At 47.4% G+C, this 11380-nt stretch overlaps 1 non-coding gene across 1 annotated transcript; it reads left to right on the forward strand.

Annotated features, from left to right (window-relative positions):
* The first annotated feature begins 7286 nt into the window (after positions 1-7286).
* TRNAW-CCA (transfer RNA tryptophan (anticodon CCA)) lies at positions 7287-7359 on the forward strand. The gene has a single exon. It is a non-coding gene; the product is annotated as a tRNA-Trp (tRNA).
* Positions 7360-11380: the final 4021 nt, after the last annotated feature.

The following is an 11380-nucleotide window of genomic DNA, read 5'->3' on the forward strand; positions in this document are numbered from 1 at the left end:
TGTCTGCTTCTACCGTCTCTTCCTGGTGCTGCCCATGACCCTGGCAGGCTTGGAACTTTGAGCACTGAGGGCAGACACTCCCTCCAGCCAGAGCTTCTGCTGCTTTTCCCCGCTCCTCTGGGATTCAAATTCCCCACTCCTCCTCCACCTTCTAGCAGAGGGACTTAGGGCCAATCCCTTCCGCTCTGTGGACCTGTTGCATCATCAGTAGAAGAGATTGAAGTGGCCCTCACCTCCCAGGGCTGCTCTGGGGGTTCATGAGGGGATGCCCAGAGAAGGGGCCCAAGCAGGAGCTGTTCTTGCTGTGTTCGCAGTGGGAGGAGGCAGCTGTGAGACTGCAGGCTCCCTTTGGAGTAGCAGCCAGGCATTTTCCTCGAGTCAGAGCCAAGAAGTGTGGACAGGCAGGGTGAAGAGCATTGTCAAAAGGGTAGGCGGCCCTGTCTTGGGATTTACAGCCAGAAGGACTCCCAGAGTCTTTAGAAGTTTTGGAGGCCAGCTCCTCATTGTGTGGGTAGGGCGATGGCAGGCCCAGATGTAAGCAAGGAGGTGTCCGGAGAAGGCAGAACACAGGCCACACAGCCTGGCTGGTTCCGTGCCGCAGCCTCCCTGTGGATAAGAAGGACTGCGGTTTACGGCCGTACCTCAGTGCGTTACCACATCGACACCTCCAGCAACGCAAGGACAGAGGTGGTACCATCACCTGTATTGCATCGAGGCAGTAGGAGTGGAGATAGGGCTGGAGTCAGGGACTGTCCGGAGACCTGGCTGGCACAGCCACCCCAGTGCCTCAGCCTTCCTCACACCCATCATGTACCCAGTCCAGCGCTCCCAGAGGTGGAGGGAGGGTTTGGGAGGCTGGAGGCCTACATTGAAACCATGGCCTTTTCAAGAGGGAAGCCTTGTCCTGAGCGCTTTGAATATCCACAGAGGAGCAGGTCGGGGCGAGCTCCCTGTACCTCATCCATCTTCGCAGTACAGGCCACCTTTCCAGACCTGCCAGCTGCTTCCCCGGGCCCCGAGCACCTCCACCCTGAGGTCTGGAAAAGTTGATGGTTGTGAGGGAAGGGCAGACCCTCAGATGGTCTCTGCCCAGCTAGCGAGCTCACCTGCTCTGGCCACTTGGTGCCTGGTGACCCCGGGCCTTCACGACCCTCAAGAGATTGGGCCCCCAGGTACCAGGGTGAGCTGGCGAGGGGGCCTGGTCTCCAGCTCACGGTGGGAAGAAAATGACAGTGGAATAGCTGCAACATCCTAAGCTCTTCCCGCAGCCCTGGAGACCCGGAATCTTCCCTCCTTCGTCCGAATAAACCACGGTGGTGGTCTTCCTACCTTTGAGAACACCACGTCCTAGGTCGTAACGTGGTCAGCTCCTTGTCATTCACACCAGTACTCAAACGTCACCTCCAAGGGGGCTTCCCAGACCACCCTGTCTGAAACCGTCTCTTCGCCCTCATGCCCTCTCATCAAGGATTTTCTTTATGGTGCTCACCACACCCGGGGATAACCTCGTTTGTTAGAGCTGGGTGCTCCCAGAGAGCAGTGACCTTTCTCTTCACTGTTGGGAACCACTGCCTGGCTGGCAGTTGGGGCTTGCTGCTTCGTGGTTGGAGTAATGGTGCTGAGCACCCCGCCGGCAAGATCTCATTCAGTCCCCACAACAACCGCATTTTGCAGTGAGGGTCTCAGGTCTGGGGAGTACCCTAAGGTCACACACAACAGACTTTCCATGATTATGAGTGTTTTATTTTTCTGAGAGATTTGAAGATTTTCTGCTAAGTGGTTCATTTGTATGTTTTTATTAGTAACCAATGTGAAAAATGTTCTCAGTTGCCTATAATGTAAAATAATGGAAATTTCTTAGAAGTATAATCAGTGTTATCTTTTTTGAGCAGCAGTTTGGCAGTAACTATCAAAATTTTGAGTATGTAAAGCTTTTGAAATGATATAACTTGCCAATGGGATTTTACCTCTTGTTCAGTTGCTAAGTTGTGTCCAGCACTTTGGGACCCCATGGACTGCAGCACACCAGGCTTCCCTGTCCTTCACTGTGGCCAGGAGTTTGCTCAAATTCATGTCTATTGAGTCAGTGATGCTATCTAACTGTTTCATCCTCCACTTCCCCCTTCTCCTTTTGCCATTAGTCTTTCCCAGCATCAGGGTCTTTTTCTAATGAGTCGGCTCTTTGCATCAGGTGGCCAAAGTATTGGAGCTTCAGCTTTAGCACCAGTCCTTCCAATGAATATTCAGGGTTGATTTCCCTTAGGATTGACCGGTTTGATCTCCTTTCTGTCCAAGGGACTCTCAACAGTCTTTGCCAGCACCATAATTCAAAAGCATCTGCTCTTTGGCGCTCAGCCTTCTTTATGGTCCAACTCTCACATCCATACATGACTACTGGAAAAACCATAGTTTTGACTATAAGGACTTCTGTTGGCAGAGTGATATCTTTGCTTTTTAATATGCTGTCTAGGTTTGTCACAGACAAACCTTTCCTTCCAAGGAGCAAGTGTCTTTTAATTTCATGGCTCTAGTCACTGTCCACAGTGGTTTGTGAGTCCCAGAAAATAAAATCTCATTGCTTCCACTTTTCCCCCAACTGTTTGCTAAGAAGTGATGGGACCAGATGCCATGATCCTAGTTTTTTGAATGTTGAGTTTTAAGCCAGCTTTTTTCACTCTTCTCTTTGACCCTCATCAACAGGCTCTAGTTCCTCTTCGTTTTCTGCCATAAGGATGGTGTTATCTGCATATCTGAAGTTGTTTATATTTCTTCCAGCAATCTTGATTCCAGCTTCTGATTCATCCAGCCCAGCATTTTGAATGATGTACTCTGCATATAAGTTAAATAAACAGGAGGACAATATACAGCCTTGTTAGTAAATGAAGCAGAAGTATACGTTTTACTGTTCTCAAATTTGAAGCTTCCCAGGTGGCTCAGTGGTAAAGAATCCACTTGCCAATGCAGGAGACTTAAGAAACCCAGGTTTGCTCCCTGGCTTGGGAAGATCTCCTAGAGGAAGAAATGGCAACCCACTCCACTATTCTTGCCTGGAAAATCCCATGGACATAGGAGCCTGGCAGGCTACAGAGCTGGACGCGACTGAGCACTAGGGTCACACAGCTGGGGTGTGATGGAGCCTGTCCTGGGATGGGCAGGCCCTGCGTCCTCTCCCAATAGCCAAGGGGGAAGCTCCCTTTCCCTCCATCTGTGTTTGGGGGGCACAGGCTCTTAAGACAGATCTGGCCCTGTCACCAACCAGCCCTGCACCCTTGTAGTAATCACATCACCCTTCGAGCCTCTGTTTATCTCATCTGTAAAATGGGGAGAATACAGACTTATCCCACAACAGGACCATCGTGCAAGGGTAATGCTTTAGCACAGAGTAAGAATTTAGCATGTGGAAGCTGTTATTTCCCATGAAGGCTCTTCGATGCCTCCTCTAAAGTCACTGTGTCCACAGTCCAGCCACAGGTATTTTGCACACACTCCGAGTAGAAGGACTTAACACAGCTACAAGGCCCTAATGCCAATACAGCTGAACATCTATGGGGTAAGCACCTCTGCTGTGCAGAGGCCAAACTACTCCAGTCCCCAGTTCAGTTCAGTTCAGTCGCTGAGTCGTGTCCGACTCTTTGTGACCCCATGAATCGTAGCACTCCAGGCCTCCATGGCCATCACCAATTCCCAGAGTTCACTGAAACTCATGTCCATCAAGTCGGTGATACCATGAAGCCACCTCATCCTCTGTTGTCCCCTTCTCCTCCTGCCCCCAATCACTTGAGCATCAGAGTCTTTTCCAACGAGTGAACTCTTCCCATGAGGTGGCCAAAGTATTGGAGTTTCAGCTTTAGCATCATTCCTTCCAAAGAACACCCAGGGCTGATCTCCTTCAGAATGGACTGGTTGGATCTCCTTGCAGTCCAAGGGACTCTGAAGGGTCTTCTCCAATACCACAGTTCAAAAGCATCAATTCTTTGGCGCTCAGCCTTCTTCACAGTCCAACTCTCACATCCATACATGACCACAGGAAAAACCATAGCCTTGACTAGACGGACCTTTGTTGGCAAAGTAATGTCTCTGCTTTTGAATATGCTATCTAGGTTGGTCATAACTTTTCTTCCAAGGAGTAAGCGTCTTTTAATTTCATGGCTGCAGTCACCATCTGCAGTGATTTTGGAGCCCCAAAAAATAAAGTCTGACACTGTTTCCACTATTTCCCCATCTATTTCCCATGAAGTGATGGGACCAGATGCCATGATCTTCATTTTCTGAATGTTGAGCTTTAAGACAACTTTTTCACTCTCCACTTTCATTTTCATCAAGAGGCTTTTGAGTTCCTCTTCACTTTCTGCCATAAGGGTGGTGTCATCTGCATATCTGAGGTTATTGATATTTCTCCCGGCTATCTTGATTCCAGCTTGTGCTTCTTCCAGCTCAGCGTTTCTCATGATATACTCTGCATATAAGTTAAATAAGCAGGGTGACAATATGCAGCCTTGACGAACTCCTTTTCCTATTTGGAACCAGTCTGTGTTCCATGTCCAGTTCTAACTGCTGCTTCTGGACCTGCATACAAATTTCTCAAGAGGCAGGTCAGATGGTCTGGTATGCCCATCTCTTTCAGAATTTTCCACAGTTTATTGTGATCCACACAGTCAAAGGCTTTGGCATAGTCAATAAAGCAGAAATAGATGCTTTTCTGGAACTCTCTTGCTTTTTCCATGATCCAGCGGATGTTGGCAATTTGATCTCTGGTTCCTCTGGCTTTTCTAAAACCAGCTTGAACATCAGGAAGTTCACGGTTCACGTATTGCTGAAGCGTGGCTTGGAGAATTTTGAGCATTACTTTACTAGCGTGTGAGATGAGTGCAATTGTGCGGTAGTTTGAGCATTCTTTGGCATTGCCTTTCTTTGGGATTGGAATGAAAACTGACCTTTTCCAGTCCTGTGGCCACTGCTGAGTTTTCCAAATTTGTTTCTACAATTTAAGTCTGAATTTGGCAATAAGGAGTTCGTGATTTGAGCCACAATCAGCTTCCGGTCTTGTTTTTGCTGACTGTATAGAGCTTCTCCATCTTTGGCTGCAAAGAATATAATCAATCTGATTTCGGTGTTGACCATCTGGTGATATCCATGTGTAGAGTCTTCTCTTGTGTTGTTGGAAGAGGGTGTTTGCTATGACCAGTGCATTTTCTTGGTAAAAATCTATTAGCCTTTGCCCTGCTTCATTCCGTATTCCAAGGCCAAATTTGCCTGTTACCCCAGGTGTTTCTTGACTTCCTACTTTTGCCTACCAGTCCCCTATAATGAAAAGGACATCTTTTGGGGGTGTTAGTTCTAAAAGGTCCTGTAGGTCTTCATAGAACCATTCAACTTCAGCTTCTTCAGCATTACTGGTTGGGGCATAAGCTTGGATTACCGTGATATTGAATGGTTTGCCTTGGAAACAAACAGAGATCATTCTGTCGTTTTTGAGATTGCATCCAAGTGAAAGAGGAGAGTGAAAAAGTTGGCTTAACGCTCAACATTCAGAAAACTAAGATCATGGCATCTGGTCCCATTACTTCATAGGAAATAGATGGAGAAACAGTGGAAACAGTGTCACACTTTATATTTTGGGGCTCCAAAATCACTGCAGATGGTGACTGCAGCCATGAAATTAAAAGACGCTTACTCCTTGGAAGAAAAGTTATGACCAACCTAGATAGCATATTGAAAAGCAGAGACATTACTTTGCCAGCAAAGGTCCGTCTAGTCAAGGCTATGGTTTTTCCAGTAGTCATGTATGGATGTGAGAGTTGGACTGTGAAGAAAGCTGAGTGCCAAAGAATTGATGCTTTTGAACTGTGGTGTTGGAGAAGACTCTTGAGAGTCCCTTGGACTGAAAGGAGATCCAACCAGTTCATTCTAAAGGAGATCAGCCCTGGGTGTTCTTTGGAAGGAATGATGCTGAAGCTGAAACTCCAGTACTTTGGCCACCTCATGTGAAGAGTTGACTCATTGGAAAAGACTCTGATGCTGGGAGGGATTGGGGGCAGGAGGAGAAGGGGACAACAGAGGGTGAGATGGCTGGATGGCATCACCGACTTGTTGGACATGAGTTTGAGTGAAATCCGGGAGTTGGTGATGGACAGGGAGGCCTGGCGTGCTGCGATTCATGGGGTCACAAAGAGTCAGACACGACTGAGTGACTGAACTGAACTGAACTGCATTTCAGACTCTTCTGTTGACCATGATGGCTACTCCATTTCTTCTAAGGGATTCCTGCCCACAGTCGTAAATATAATGGTCATCTGAGTTAAATTCACCCATTCCAGTCCATTTTAGTTTGCTGATTCCTAGAATGTCGACATTCACTCTTGCCATCTCCTGTTTGACCACTTCCAATTTGCCTTGATTCATGGACCTGACATTCCAGGTTCCTATGCAATATTGCTCTTCACAGCATCGGACCTTGCTTCTATCACCAGTCACATCCACAAGCCAGTATTGTTTTTGCTTTGGCTCCATCCCTTCATTCTTTCTGGAGTTATTTCTCCACTGATCTGTAGTATATTGGGCACCTACTGACCCGAGGAGTTCCTCTCCCAGTGTCCTATCATTTTGCCTTTTCATACTCTTCATGGGGTTCTCAAGGCAAGAATACTGAAGTGGTTTGCCATTCCCTTCTCCAGTGGATGACATTCTGTCAGACCTCTCCACCATGACCCGCCCGTCTTGGGTGGCCCCACAGGGCATGGCTTAGTTTCATTGAGTTAGACAAGACTGTGGTCCATGTGATCAGATTAACTAGTTTTCTGTGATTATGGTTTCAGTGTGTCTGCCCTCTGATGCCCTCTCGCAACACCTACCATCTTACCTGGGTTTCTCTTACCTTGGACGTGGGGTATCTCTTCACGGCTGCTCCAGCAATGTGCAGCCGCTGCTCCTTACCTTGGACGAGGGGTATCTCCTCACGGCCATCCCTCCTGACCTTCAACATGGAGTAGCTCCTCTTGGCCCTCCTGCGCCCGTGCACCCGCTGCTCCTTCGACATGGGGTTGCTCCTCTCGGCACCGCTCCTGACCTCGGACTCCAGCCCCCATGGGAGGTTTAATTCCTTCACATGAGTTCTGATGTCCATCTCTGTTAAGTCTGGAGATTTAAGTGCTGATGTTAGTTCCCCAGCGCAGGGCAGATGGGGGGCCATGTCAGTGAAAAGGAGCCCGCTGTGAGATCAGCCTCAGTTCAGCAGGTCTTTCAAACCACAGCATCCAGCTTGCCCTTCTTAAGAACCCCCCAGAACTTCCCTGGTGGTCCATTGGTTAAGACTCTGTGCTCCAAATGCAGGGGACCTGGATTCGATTCCCAGTCAGGGAACGAGATCCCACATGCCACAACTAAAGATCCTGTGTGTCGCCACTAAGTCCTGGCACAGTCTAAATAGATAAATAAATATTAAAAAAATAAAAACCATGAGTGGCTCTTCACTGCCCCAGTATAACCACCTCAGCCTAGCACACCAGGGTTTTTCCAGTTACTTCTCCCACTACGTGGCCCTCTTCTCCTCATGTAGCCTGGTGTACAATCCCACTAGTCTTCAATCATGTCATCAAGGCCTTCTAAGTGTTTGCCAAATGCCAGCATTAGGTAGTTAGACTAGGAAAAAGGAGTCCAGAATGGCGGTGGCTAAAAGACAAGAAAGGGAAGAGCCCGCGAAAATTGAACTAAGGAAGGTCTGAGGACCAGGGTGAGGACCTCAAGTAGAATAAACAGCACTTCTGGCTCGCCAATTTACATAGGGCAGGACCAGGGAGAGGAAAAAACATATAAAAAGAGGAGCCAAAGGGCCGAGGGTCTCTCTCCAGCACACGCTCTCTCTCTCTTCTCTTTGGGTCTTTTGGGTCAGCATGCCCTCATGCCTCAAGGATATATTTTCATTTTCTAAATAAAACTGCGCTGTAACACTGTCCGAGAGCTGTGACGCGCCGAGGGCTTTAACGTCTGTCGCTTCAAGTTTTTGTTGTGACAAGACAGAACCGAGGAAATTACACTCCCCTAACACCAGGGCTCCCTAGTCACTGAGACAGCCACACCCCAGCCTCATGGAATTGAGCAGCGGTGGCAGCTGAGGGCCTTGGACATGCCAGGCCTGTTCTGAGAGTTTGGCATGCATCATCTCACAGGATTCACACTCAGCCCAAGGCAGGAAATAGGTAGAGACCGTGAGGACTCTAGTGCCATCCTACTGACAAGGACACACGGGAGGCTCCAGGGTGAGAGGCGACTTATCCACAACCTTATCCACACCCAGATCCACAGGTGTAAAAATGATCACTGCCACATCAACCCCTGAGGTCCTATGCAAAGTGGGCGAGTGAGAATTTGGAGGAAGAGGTGGTGGTGGTGACCAACACCCCTGCTCTCCTCCACCCTGGACACATTGGTGAAGCCAGAGCCGTACCTGGCCTGAGCGGGGTGATGCCAGGGGACCTAGAGGAACAAGACAGTCTGCCCTAAAGTGGCTTATAGCCTAGCTGGACACACCGAGGTGGGTACGTGGAGATTATTTCTTCTCTGAATAGGTTGTCCCTCACCACGTGCGGAATAGCTGGTCCGGAGGGCAACTCAGGTGTGTCTGACCAGAAAGCAAAGAAGCTACATCACAGTAACGTGTGTGTGGTGGGTGTTGACTGAAGTGCAGTGAGCACATGGTGAGGGACAGCCTTGTCTCATGCCTACCTGCGCTGGGAGGCTGGTTCTTTACCACTAGTGCCCCTGGGCCAGGGCCTCCAATTCAGTCTCTGTGTCATTCATTCAAGAAGCATTTATTTGAGCTTCTGTTATTCGCTAAGACCTGTGGATACAATTAGAGGTAATCTTCAGGTATAGGTTTTGTATGTGCTTTGTGGTCAACAAGCCTGTAAGTTACAATAATAAAAATGTCAACTGCTAATTCAGATGCCCCCCATGATGCTCCAAACCAACCCTCTGCAGTGAACACTATTAGCATGTCTTGATTTTTACATATAAGAAAAGGAAACTTTGAACGTTCAACTGAGAAGCTGACCCGGGTCTGCTGGATGCCAAAGCCTAGGGCCATAACCACTGCACCACACTGCCTCCCGAATGTCATACGCAAGGGGGAAGTGGTGCTTTTATATACCTTGGTCCCCCAAAAGGATGCACCCTATACTCTGAAAGAAATAGATCCAAGTACTTATCAGACCAAAATTTCATAAAAAAAAAAAAAAAACCTTGGCTATGCTGGGTCTCAGTTACAGCATGCAGGATATTCCTTGCAACATGCAAGATCTTTTAGCATGCAGGTTTTAGTTCCCTGACAAGTAATCGAACTCAGGCCCTCTACATCAGGCGCTTGGAGTCTTAGCCACTAACCTACCAGGAAGTTCAGTTCAGTTCAGTCGCTCAGTCGTGTCCAACTCTTTGCGACCCCATGAATCGCAGCACGCCAGGCCTCAATTTAAGCCTGAATTTGGCAATAAGGAGTTCATGATCTGAGCCACAGTCAGCTCCTGGTCTTATTTTTGCTGACTGTATAAGAGCTTCTCCATCTTTGGCTGCAAAGAATATAATCAATCTGATGTCGGTGTTGACCATCTGGTGATGTCCATGTGTAGAGTCTTCTCTTGTGTTGTTGGAAGAGGGTGTTTGTTATGACCAGTGCATTTTCTTGGCAAAACTCTATTAGTCTTTGCCCTGCTTCATTCCATATTCCAAGGCCAAATTTGCCTGTTACTCCAAGTGTTTCTTGACTTCCTACTTTTGCATTCCAGTTCCTTATAATGAAAAGGACATCTTTTTTGGGTGTTAGTTCTAAAAGGTCTTGTAGGTCTTCATAGAACCGTTCAACTTCAGCTTCTTCAGCTTTACTGATTGGGGCATAGACTTGGATTACTGTGATATTGAATGGTTTGCCTTAGAAACGAACAGAGATCATTCTGTTATTTTTGAGATTGCATCCAAGTACTGCATTTCCAAATTTCATTTCTAGTTTCTATAAACAGGCTCTGAAAATTGTCCCTCCTCACTTTTAAGGACTTGGACTGAATTAAGGGATTAAGGAGGGATCTATCTTTTTTAAGTTAAAAAAAAAAAAAACTTTAGTTATTTTTAATTGAAGGATAATTGCTTTACAGTATTGTGTTGATTTCTGACAAACATCACCATGAATCAGCCATAGGTATACATGTGTCCCCTTCCTCTGGAACCTCGCTCTGGATTAAGGGATCTATTTAACGACAAGTGGCAATTGTGGATGCCCAACATGTTTCATTATCAAGGAGCCCAGTTTTGAGAGGTCCAGAGTGACACAGGGCAGGGAACTTGGCAGGGGGCCCAGGGCTGGGCAGGTGCCACGACAAATGTGGTCATACTCTTCAGGGGCCAAAGATTTATAGAGGTCTCCAGGTCCGTGCCCTTTGTACTTACTACCAAGTATGCCAGGTTGCTTTCAAGGTAGTTAGTTCAGTCAGTTCAGTCACTCAGTCGTGTCCAACTCTTTGCCACCCCATGAATCTCAGCACACCAGGCCTCCCTGTCCATCACCAACTCCCGGAGTCCATGCAGACTCACGTCCATCGAGTCAGTGATGGCATCCAGCCATCTCATCCTCTGTCGTCCCCTTCTCCTCCTGCCCACAATCCCTCCCAGCATCAGAGTCTTTTCCAATGAGTCAACTCTTCACATGAGGTGGCCAAAGTACTGGAGTTTCAGCTTTAGCATCATTCCTTCCAAAGAAATCCCAGGGCTGATCTCCTTCAGAATGGACTGGTTGGATCTCCTTGCAGTCCAAGGGACTCTCAAGAGTCTTCTCCAACACCACAGTTCAAAAGCATCAATTCTTTGGCGCTCAGCTTTCTTCACAGTCCAACTGTCACATCCATACGTGACCACTGGAAAAACCATAGCCTTGACTAGGCGGACCTTTGTTGGCAAAGTAATGTCTCTGCTTTTGAATATGCTGTCTAGGTTGGTCATAACTTTTCTTCCAAAGAGTAAGCGTCTTTTAATTTCATGGCTGCAGTCACCATCTGCAGTGATTTTGGAACCCAAAAAAGTAAAGTCTGACACTGTTTCCCCATCTATTTCCCATGAAATGATGGGACCAGATGCCATGATCTTCATTTTCTGAATGTTGAGCTTTAAGACAACTTTTTCACTTTCCTCTTTCATTTTCATCAAGAGGCTTTTGAGTTCCTCTTCACTTTCTGTCATAAGGGTGGTGTCATCTGCATATGTGAGGTTATTGATATTTCTCCCAGCAATCTTGATTCCAGCTTGTGCTTCTTCCAGCCCAGCATTTCTCATGATATACTCTGCATAGAAGTTAAATAAGCAGGGTGACAATATACAGCCTTGACGTACTCCTTTTCCTATT

The sequence above is a fragment of the Bos taurus genome, chromosome 11 (genome assembly GCF_002263795.3).
Source record: "Bos taurus isolate L1 Dominette 01449 registration number 42190680 breed Hereford chromosome 11, ARS-UCD2.0, whole genome shotgun sequence".
Lineage (NCBI taxonomy): Eukaryota > Metazoa > Chordata > Mammalia > Artiodactyla > Bovidae > Bos > Bos taurus.